We start from the raw sequence: 11,166 nt of genomic DNA, 5'->3' as shown, positions 1-11,166 counted from the left end.
GGAAACATGACAAAAAATCTCAACAAAATGAAAAGGAAAAATAGAATTTTAAGGGTTTGTGTTGGTTTTTTTTTTAATTGACTGAGGCGTTTACCCTGTTTTGAGACTAAGTGTTCATTTTCAAAATTGGTTGGGTTTTTTTTTTAATTTTGTTTTTTAAATCCAGACAAACTTGTCCTTATTTTTTGTATGCCATCATGAAAATACTGTTTAGAAAAATAGAAATATAAAGGTGTGAGAGCATTCCAGTCTAAAACATCCAAAAAGTGGGGGGAGAAGGTTGATATCTCCTCATTCTTCTGTCAAGACGATGGATGAATTTGTGCTAAATTCAGGAATTCAGGGAATTCTGTTGACTTCATTCCTGTGCCATTTTGTGCCACAGCCTCCCCTGGGTGGTGTCGCTTGTGGGCAGGGTGGGGCTGGGTGGGAGGAGCTCTGAGGGGCGTGGCACTGGGGGATTTGGTTTCCCTTTTCCAGGGTTTTATAGCCCCTCCGATCTGTAGGATCTGCTGCCATGACGATCTGGAAGAGCTCTGCCCATGACTGACGGCAACGATGACCATCACCCCTCTCTTGCCTTTCCTGTCTCCAGGGGTGTTTTCCCTCCCCACCTCCCACATCATCCCGACCCCTCTGGAATGTTCTCCGTGGCAGTCCTTTATCAGCACTTTGCTGTTGTGGTTGGCCCAGGTTTCTCAGGGCTCTGCTTTCCCCGTTGCCGCGATAACGCCGCTCGTGCCGCGCTCCCAGATCCCGCCCGATCCCACCATCTGGTTTCCATATGGGAACATGCTGCTCTCGTTAGCCACCTTCGGAGCCGCCCGGCAGCCAGGTCCCTTCTCAGAAACAAATAAATTGTCTGGTGTCTACTGTATTTCCTTTCAGGCCGCACTCCCCACTTTAAACTTGGCAGCGTTTCAGAGCAATCAAAATCCAATCAGCGGCCGTGCTAACTCCATATGTTTTATTTCCAGCGGGGTGGAGGAAGCTGGGATTATTTTGGGCGTGTGGCGATGCTGAGGGTGACACGCCACAGATCGTGTGTGTGCTTCCCTCTGCCTGGTACCCAGAGCCCTGCTTGGGTTTCCTGCAGAAAATTCTGGCTGGCCAAGCGCTGCTTTCCTGGAAAGTGGAGCAGCTGTAATGGAGAGTGGAGCGAATGTAAACTACAGTTAGTTCAATGTGTTGGAAATTCGCCGGAGTCCTCCAGGGCTGAGCCTCAAACTATAAGCAAACTTGACAGGTTGCCTTTCTTTAAATGGTGTCTGGGACGTGGTGATTACCCCTGTCACGGGGCTGCTGGCACGTTCTGCTTGCTGGAGTCCATCAGTCAGGCTCCTTCTGCCTCTGAGAATGCTGCAGCCCATGTCTGTGTGTAAAGTACGAGTCGGGAGGAATGTGTATGAAGGAATTTCTCCAGCAGAGCTGCCTGGCATCCTCTGGGATCGGACTTCTCCCCATGCCTTTCATAGAAACATAGAATCCCAGAATGGTTTGGGTTGGAAAGGACCTTAAGGATCATCTCATTCCACCCCCTGCTATAGGCAGGGGACCTTCCACTATCCTTCCACTTCCACAGGTTGCTCAGAGCCCCATCCAACCTCGCCTTGAGCACCTCCAGGGATGGAGCAGCTCCTTTGGGTCTATTTATTTTGCCCTGATCTGTGCTAACAGTTGGCAGATGACAACTGCAGTGCCTGAGGTGTCTTGGCAGGATTGTCACATTAATGGCAGCTCCTCTGCCTGTGCCCTACGGAGGTGAAGCTGTAACAAGGTCCCGTTGGTGCCTGTGGTCTTGCAGCTCCTCTCCACAGAGACAGCTTTGGCCCTACACAAGGCTCCTGACCCTGCAGAGCTGAGGAAATTCCTTGGTGAAAAGCTGGCAGGAGGTATAAGGTGATGTTTGGACTTGTGCTTGAATCTCTGGAGTGCAGAGACCAGCAGCCACCTCTCAGGGGAAATTATTCCTGCTTGGAGAAGCACTCACATTATGGGAGAGAAGGTCAAGCAAGGGTAAGGCAGACTCGCCTTGCACACAGGAAAACCACGTCCCAAAGGGATCACAGCTCTCACTCAGGGGAGTGCAGGGAGGAGAGGGAACCAAAACTCATGAGAGAGTAGGTTTGGGTTGGTAGTAACTTGAGCACACGTTTTTCCCTGGGCCAGCCACGCAAGTCAAGAGTTACAGAGCAATTTCACAGAGGTTGAAAAGCAGCAGCAGCCTCATCTCCCAGCCTGTGATCCTGTTGTGCTGCTCCATTTCCCTCTGGCTGCGTGTTGAGAGTAGAACAAACAAAGGGCTCCATTGCCAGATTTTTGAGTGAGAGTTGTAGCCCATTCCACAAGCATTCCTTGGTGGAGAGAGCTCTCTGCCAAAGTGCAGGAAGCACCAGCAGAGCTGCTGAAGGTTAATCCAATATTTAATGTTCAGTGGGTTGCCAGGAGTTATAAAACCCTTCATATGGTTTGATGGCTGTGTACAGCTTTCCATGGTTACTTTACATCCGGCTTGGAGAGTGATGGATTTGAAAGCACCACTAGGATGTCTTAGGGAATACTGTCAGGCCTTAGGAAAGGCAATAAACTGAGATTTGTCATTGTCAGGGAGCTGGCTTGAAGGATGCTTTGAAAAAAGCTCTCTGCGTGACCTTGGAGCGCGGAACAAAGCCAAGCTCCTGGGCATCAAAGCAATGCCACGTGTCACGAAAACCCAACAGGTATGGGAAGCCTGGAAGGTGACAGCCAGCATGGGGCAGGAGTGCAGATCAATGCTGATTGAGTGAGCAGGAATATTCCAGTGAAAAGAGATGTCGGACGGTTCCGCTGCGGAGTTGGCACAAAACTCCACCGAGTGTGGGGGAAGCGACACACAAGTGAAACTCCCACATCTCCCTGATCCTGCTCCTGTTCCCTGGTGCCTCTGGAAGGGAAATACGGTGCTGCACACACACAGCTCTCCTCATGGGAGGTGGGAGGTGGACACGGGGATGGTGCTGGGAGGTATTGGTGGTGACACACCTGGAAGGTGTGCGAGGAAGAGCCCATGGGCTGCGCCAGTGAAAATTGATTCCTGAGTGTGTTCCCGACCAAAAAAAGCTCTGGGTCAGGTCAGAGATGAGGGAGAGTGAAGGAGATATGAGGTGGAGTTGTCAGTGTGGGGATCCACAAATTGGTAATGATTTGGGTTCAAATCAGAAAGCCATAAGGCTTTGGGGCTAGTGCCTATAGCTGCTTTTTATAATTATTTTTCTTCCTTTGGAAGAGGAAATATCTTTCCTAGGGGATCAGCACACAGCCAGTTTTTACCAGATAAACTGTTACCTTTGAAATGTAAATATGGATGTGACAGCTTTCAAAGGAGGACAGAATTCCAGGGAAGTTTGGGTCACACGAACACCTGGGACTTGTGTTTGTCAGCAGCACTACCCAAAGCCTGATTCATGGGAACTTGGAAACAAAGGGATTTATTTCCTTGTAAACCTCTTTTTTTCTCATTTTGTTACTCAGTCTTGTTCACCTCCTGGGTTCAATCAGCCTTTTCAGTTTTTTTCCCCTGCACCTTTTGAGTCTTTCTAGTCTTTTCTAAATCCTGACCCACGTCCTCTCTTTGTGGAGATTTTTTCTGTTCCTTCCTCGTTACCACTGTTACTTGTTTTTCACAATTGCCTTGCAAGCTGCTCCTTCCTTCCCTCCAGTTTTCCTGGTTTATTTGCACATCTCAGATTGTTTTTCTTTCTGGAATGAAAAAAACCACAGAGGCTCAGGTAAAGTATCACACGGAGTCAAAGGTTTCCGTCATCGTCTTTGCAGCATCATAAATCACAGAACCACAGAATGGTTTGGGTTAGAAGGGACCTTAAAGATCATCTGATTCCACCCCCAGCCATGGGCAGGGACACGTCCCATTAGACCAGGTAAATGAGTAATTACCTTCTTCATCAGATGCTTAAATTAACACTCTGAGTCAGCTGTGCCTGGCTGCAGGGCCTGGACTGTGCAGGAAGCAGGACATGTCCTCTTCTCACTTTCCTCAGGAGCTTTGTTGGCCCAGGACAGGTATTTCAATAGGAGCAGGTAGGAACAGGTCACAGGGATTAATAATATAATCTACATTTAATTTATTTTTTAATTTACATTAATTTTAATTTATATTTTAATCTGGCCAGAGTTAGAATATTGCATCTTTCCCTCTGTGCCATCCCCCAAAACCGGAGTGCCGAAAGAACAGAATTAGTTTAATCCAACAATCCATTTTCCCCTTTTTTTTTTTTATATTTTCCATTATGTTTAACCTAATGAAAAGAACAGATAGCAACCATTTTTATTTGTGGTGGAAGAGCAGTGTCAATCTCTTCTGCAATGTCTCAAGTGAAAGGAGGAGAGGAAATGGCCTTAAATTGCACCAGGGGAGGTTCAGATTGGACATTAGAAAAGACTTTTCACTGAAAGGGTGGTGAGGCCTTGGGATGAGCTGCCCAGGGAGTGGTGGAGTCACTGTCTCTGGGAGTGCTCAGGAGGAGTCTGGATGTGGCCCTTGGGGACAGGGTTTGGGGTGATGCTGGTGCTGCTGGGGTGGCACTGGGTGATCCTGGAGGGCTCTGCCAACCTTGATTATTCTGTGATTCTGTGCTGAATTATTATTATTTTATTTTAGTTATTATTTGTTGCCAATTCACTTATAAAGTGCTAAGCTCAGTTATAAAGCCTGAAGCTGAACCCAGAAATCAAACAGTGGAATTCGAGGTGATTTTTATAGCTTTTACAGCTTTTTATAGTGTTTTCCCCCTGAAAAAAACCACGAAATTAAAGGTTTGGGCTTTTATCATCCTCTTTTCCCTACGGAGCCGTGTCTTTGCTGCCCGCACAGGGAGACTTGAATAGATTGAAGGAAACACAGAGCAAGCCCCGGACACTCTGTGGTGGGGGGAGCTGCTGGGGCATCCTTCAGCATCCGCGTGTTGAGCGGAGCGGAGGGCAGGGATCTCTCGGAAGCAGGAGGGCAGTGTTGCCACGCTGTTCGAGTTTCAGCGCTCTGCATTTGCGGCTTCGCTTTAAACCAAGCCCTGTGCTGGGGAAACCACCCTGCGGAGCACAGCCCCAGTGCTCCCAGTTCAGCCTCGGGTCCCCGCTGGGGCGGCTTCTTTGTGACATGAAATCGTGGTTTGCGACTCACGTCCACGACTCGAAGTTTTTCTGATGATGCTTTTGAGCAACAGTGCTGTTACCATGAGTGTGCTCTTTCCTACTGTTCCCAAAATGAATTCCATAGAAACCCAGAATGGTTTAGTTTGGAATGAACCTTAAAAATCATCTCATTCCAACGCCCTGCCATGGACAGGGACTCTTTCCACTAGACCAGGTTGCTCAGAGCCCCATCCAGCCTGGCCTTGGACACTTCCAGGGATGATTTCATGCAGAAATTACATGTGAAATAGAATAGGATCTACTTCATTTATATGCTTTTGCCAGAGGCTTCATTTGGGGAGAAAAAATAAATAACCTGCTGTTCAGTGACAACATTTTAGCTCACTTTAAAAACAATATATGAATTCAACTAGCAGACCTCCAGCCTGTGTGCAGACACATAGCTAAGCACATACCTGCTATGCCAAGGCATATTAGGCTGATTTATTGAATTATTTTGTCATTTTTTTGCTGGCTGCAAAGTGTCAATTTTAAAATGATTCACTTCCTAGAGAAACAGAAAGCCAATATTTGAAATTATTGTTGCTGTCTTTCTGCTTCAATTCCCTTCAGTGCTGGCAAAATCAGGAAGAATGTATGTTTGCCCAAATGACCTGGGGTTGGGCACTCAGGGATCCCATGAACCTGGCTATAATTCCCTCACACCACACAGGGAGACCAGTCCTGCACTTGGTGGGTGAATTTTGAGGTGGGCACGAAGAATGAGCTCCGAGTTGAAGTGGCAAAAGGTGGTTTTTAGCACCAGGTTTCATCCTTCTGGGCTTGGATGGGGTGTTGGCACCTCGAGACGTTTCCTGAGTTCAGGACTTCTGGCTGTTGCTTTTCCAGGTGTGGTGAGAAGTTTGGAGTGACGGGCCTGGCGGCCAGGGGTTGTGAGCAGAGACCACTGGAGGCTGTGGCAGAATAAAGCTGCCTGGGGAACTGGGAAATTTATACACGGGATATAGAGAGAGACCAGGAGTCCATTAAAATCCCAGGGTGCAGACAGAGCAGGGGAGAGAGGGGGAGAGGCAGCACAGCAGTTGGATTTTCTGGGCAGGGCATTTCAAGCCAGGAGAAGGTCTAGTGGGAAGGGCAGGATCCACAGCAGTGCTGGAGCGTGTCCAGAGAAGGGCAATGGAGCTGGGGAAGGCTCTTGAATATCTGAGTTATGAGGACTGGCTGAGGGAGCTGGGAAAGGGGCTCAGCCTGGAGCAGAGGAGGCTCAGGGGGGACCTCACTGCTCCCCACAAGTCCCTGCCAGGAGGGGCAGTGAGGGGGGGTCGGGCTCTGCTGCCGTGTGCCAAGGGAAAGGAGGAGAGGAAATGGCCTCAAATGGCACCAGGGGAGGCTCAGGTTGGAGATTAGAAAATTCCCTGGAGTCACTGTCTCTGGGAGTGCTCAGGAGGAGTCTGGATGTGGCCCTTGGGGACAGGGTTTGGGATAATGCTGGGGGTGCTGGGTGATGGGGGACTGGATGAGCTTGAAGGTCTTTTCCAACCTAGATGATTCTGGGATGCTGTGATTCACTATTTGTGCTGTAGGCACTGCCTTTCCCCAGAGACCCTCAGACAAGATTGTTCATTTTCCTCGGATTGTGTCCCACAGTTTTTAAGGCCACAGTGTCTGTGGTAACCCCACCAATCCCTGTTCCCCGAGGGTTCCCCCTTTCCCCCTTGGCTGCCTTTTGATGTAAGCACGGTCTGAACACTTCCCTGAGCTGGGACCTTGCTGTGCTGGAGATGATGGGTGGCTCCAGAGAGCTGAAGGAGCAACTCTTGACGGAAAACATCTGGCCTAGTGTGGTGGGTGGCACTTGGTGTTTGTGTAGCTTTTCCTTATTCTGCACCCTGGAGTAAAACACAAATTCTGTGTCTCCTTTCCATGAAGGCCCTGCCAACAATAAATGCCCAGAGAAGCTATGGCTGCTCCTGGATCCCTGGCAGTGTCCAAGGCCAGGTTGGACATTGGGGCTTAGAGCAGCCTGGGACAGTGGAAGGTGTCCCTGCCCACGGCAGGGGGGTTGGAGCCCTGGCTCCCCTGTAGGGCTGCTGGAGTTGATGGCCTCTCTGAGGGCTTTGCTGTATTTTTGTGTGTGTTCTTTTTGACCAGCACTGGGCCCCTGGGCTGTAAAAAAATAGCATGGAAATAATGTGTTCCACACTGTTGGTTATTATTTGTTGGTGCCCAGCATCCACTACTTTGAACAGCAGCAGTATTTTTGAAAGTGTGTGTAAAGGAGGGTGGGGAGACACCTTGTTTTAGTGCTGTAAATTTGACTTTCTGTATAGAAAGAAGAACAAACAGCTCCACCTTGCAGCTGTGGAGGATGGAGGAGGTGGCAGCCCTGGAGCAGGAGGAGGATGGGATTGGCTTTGCAGTGAGGTTTGGACTGATGGGATGTGGATGGACAGGAGGACGTGGGGAAGGGAGCTGGGAGAGTTTGTGGGTGCTGCTGCTGGCCAAAACCCAGTTTAAGGACTCTGCACAGTGTTTTGCTGCCCCATTGTTCCCAGTGAGTGTGGTGGAGCTGGTCATGCAGATCACTACTCCTCTGTGACCAGATTTCTCACCTTTTGGGTACTTTCCCAGGAAAATTGTGGATGCCCCATCCCTGAAAGTGTCCAATGCCAGGCTGGATGAGGCTCTGAGCAGCCTGGCATAGTGGAAGATGTCCCTGTCTGTGGGAGGGGGTTGGAATTTTAAGATCCCTTCCAACCCAAACCATTCTGGGACTCTGGGGAATGGACAAGATCTCCAAAGGGCTTCATCACTCAGAAATAGGAAAAGCATGCCATAAGAAAGTGAAAGAGGAAGCCAAGTTGTTAATTTGTTTAATGAATGTAAAATATTCTCTATGAAATCACAGAATCACAGAATGGTTTCTTGGAGGCTGATGGATGGTTTTTAAATGCAGATTCATCATCCTAAAATTCAGTATGTGCTTCCAAAGGCGAAGTTTTACATTTTACTGATAGATCTTGTCAGTCAAGGATTCCAAAGGCCCTACACTGAACCCAGGTAAGGGGTGGAGTTACTTCTTTTCATGCTTGCCACTCTTCTCAGTTATGTAGTATTTTATTGGACTTTGTTAAAACTCCAGTTCTTATTCTCAATTCTTCTAAGGCCTGACCTTATCTCATGCTCCTGCAAAGTCATAGAACATCATAAAATTCACAAAATCCCAGAATCCTTGAGGTTGGAAAAGCCCTCACAGCCCATTGAGTCCAAGCTGTGCCCGATGCCCACCTTGTCCCCAGCCCAGAGCACTGAGTGCCACCTCCAGGCCTTCCTTGGGCACCTCCAGGGATGGGGACCCCAAACCTCCCTGGGCAGCCCCTGCCAATGCTTGACCGCCCTCAAATTGTTCCCAGTTCTGTCGAAATCAGTCTCCAAAACGGAGAGGTTGTGCCACCTGCCCTCCTGCCTTATAATTGTTAACAAATTACTTTTTTGGAGGTCATTTTAGAGAACTCAATATTTGGGTACGCGACGGAAGAACAGAATTTGCCGTGCAAGCACAAACGCTGAGGGAGAGAAAATAACGTGCTGCAGACTGGCTGATTATTTGTCACACAAGCAAATCTGTATTTAGAGAGCTCCATAAAAAAAATAGTTTCCATAGTGAAAAGTGAGAACACCCACCAGCATTCGGCAGTTGGGAACAACCAGTTTGTGTGCAAGGAGGAGAAACATAAAGAATACCCTTCAGTTTTCCCAACCACTGTTTTCCTTGGACCGTGAGGCATGCTGAATGTTCCTGGGAAAAGTGGAAACCTTCTCCAGTGCTGCGAAGAATTCAGATCCACGTCTTTCATTGTCACTGGCTGAGTGCACGTATTTACTCGCAGGGCACTTTTATGCAGTGTGATGGAGACATCAAGCTGGAGCCTGGGCCAGTATTCTCGAAATAACTCACCATTTGGGAGGAGAATAAAGGGTGTTAATCTCAGCTCCTTGGCTGGAACTCCCAGTAAAGTTTTTACTTCTCCACTCCCCAAGAATAGGCGCAGTGTTCCACAAGAAATAATTCATATTCAGAGTGTTACTCCGTATATAAAATTTCAGTGCACCAGCGCACAACTAATCCTTAGAAGGGAAAGTTGCCCTCAAAAATCCAGCCAGCTCCGCAACGCTTAATGTACATGGACTTGAATGATAGGCAAAATGTTGAAAGAATTAAGTTAAATGTATTTCGGGGTGGGGCGGGGGGAGGAAGAAAACATTAGGAAAACTCTTGGGCAAATCTTTTGCAGATGGCAGACAGCTTAATTGCTGTGGTAAACTTGTCTGAGATTCCTGGAAGAATTTGGGTGCTGGAGTAATCCGTGGAACCCAACGGAGCCGGGTTTTAGCGGCTCAAAGCGAAGGCGTGCACGTCTTCGTCGTAGCTGGGTTGCTAAAGTTTCACCCAGGGTTTTGGGAGTGGGTTTTCCCTGCCTTTATTTTTTTCCATTTAACTCCTTTTAACCAATTAAAAAGTTGTGCACGTGTTATTTGGGCAGGGAAGCGACAGAGGCCTTGAATGAAGCAAACGAGGTTACAGGATTCCTTTCTCCCAAATGTCTCCCTGGAAAGTTTTGTGCTGTCCACAGCTGGACAAAAATAGGGAAAAATATATATTTTTTTCATGGACTATTGTGCAGGACACAGCACCAACCAGAGAAGCACACTGGGGGAAGTGGAAGGGCTCTTGTGTGACTTCTTAGTCCACACTCATCAGTTTGGAGACCAAATTGGCATCAAATGCCATTCATGTAATTCCCATAATATCAACACAGGGCAGTGGTCACGGCCCCAAGGCTGCCAGAGCTCAAGGAGAGTTTGGACAATGCTTTCAGGCACATGGTGGGATTTTTGGGGTGTCCTGTGCAGTGCCAGGGGTTGGACTCAATGATCCTTGTGGGTCCCTAGCTCTTAAAAAAAGAAATCTCTCTTATTTTTTGTTTCTCTCAGACGTGTGTTGCTGTTAAAAGCTGATAAAGTGGTGGGGATGATGTTCTTTTACAGGTGGGTCCTGGTCTGGTGTCTCTCATTGCACATTTTTCCCCTTTCAGGACAATATTCCTGGAAGTGAGCAATTCCCCAAAGGATAATATGATTTCAAGACAAAAATAAACCTGCCAGGGAGGTTGGGACAGGGTTATAGAGCAGTGTTATTCCTCAAAGTATTAAAAAAACCCCAATCCTTGAACATTTCATGAGCTATCCAGGTAGACCCCCTAAGAGGTGGCATTTTTAGGACTTTCCTCTGCAGGATGAGCATCTGGCACTGCTTGTTTGCAGGTCAGTGGCTCCACACGCCATCAAACCACGGGAGCTTTCAGCAGCCAAGGTGGATGCTGCATCCCAGCCAGGAGGGATCCATGCTGGGGCACCCCAGGGAAGGGTCTGTGCTTCTTTCTGATTTCCTTAATGAAGCTTTGCAGGAGTGCTGGTGGGGACAGCTGTGGTGAGGGGGCTGTGTGGGGTCACTGAGGAGATCTGGGTGGTGGGGAGGGGGCAGCAGAGCTGGTCAGAGATGTGCCAGGGAAAACCCATTATGCTGGGGGCAAGGCAGTGGGAAAACCCACTGTGAGGTGGGTTCAGGAGCTTTGGGGTTCGGGCTGAGGAGGATAAAGGGCTCCCATGGGGACCCTGCACTGGGCAGATGGACACATGTCAGCATGGACACGGTTTCTGGAAGGGACGAAGGTGGGTCACCTTCCCCGTGTGCACCACATGGAGTGAGGGACTAAACTGCCAGAGAGAGGCAAGCTGGGTGATAGCTCCCCCAGCACCAGCACTGGGAAGGGCCATTTTCCCACCAGAATCCATGATTGTCCCAAGGAATCCCTCCAAGGTGCCACTGCTTTGGTTGCAGTGGATCCTGAGCTCTGCTGGTGTACCTGTGACATCTGTCCTTAAAACGCCAGGCAAACAAACAAACAAACAGTGCTTCTGCCACCAGCTGGTTTTGGGTTGAAACGGGAGCAGAAC

The sequence above is a fragment of the Corvus brachyrhynchos genome, unplaced genomic scaffold (genome assembly GCF_000691975.1).
Source record: "Corvus brachyrhynchos isolate BGI_N302 unplaced genomic scaffold, ASM69197v1 scaffold434, whole genome shotgun sequence".
NCBI classification, from domain to species: domain Eukaryota; kingdom Metazoa; phylum Chordata; class Aves; order Passeriformes; family Corvidae; genus Corvus; species Corvus brachyrhynchos.
The sequence above is the reverse complement of the archived record's forward strand: the minus strand, read 5'-3'. Positions refer to the sequence as shown.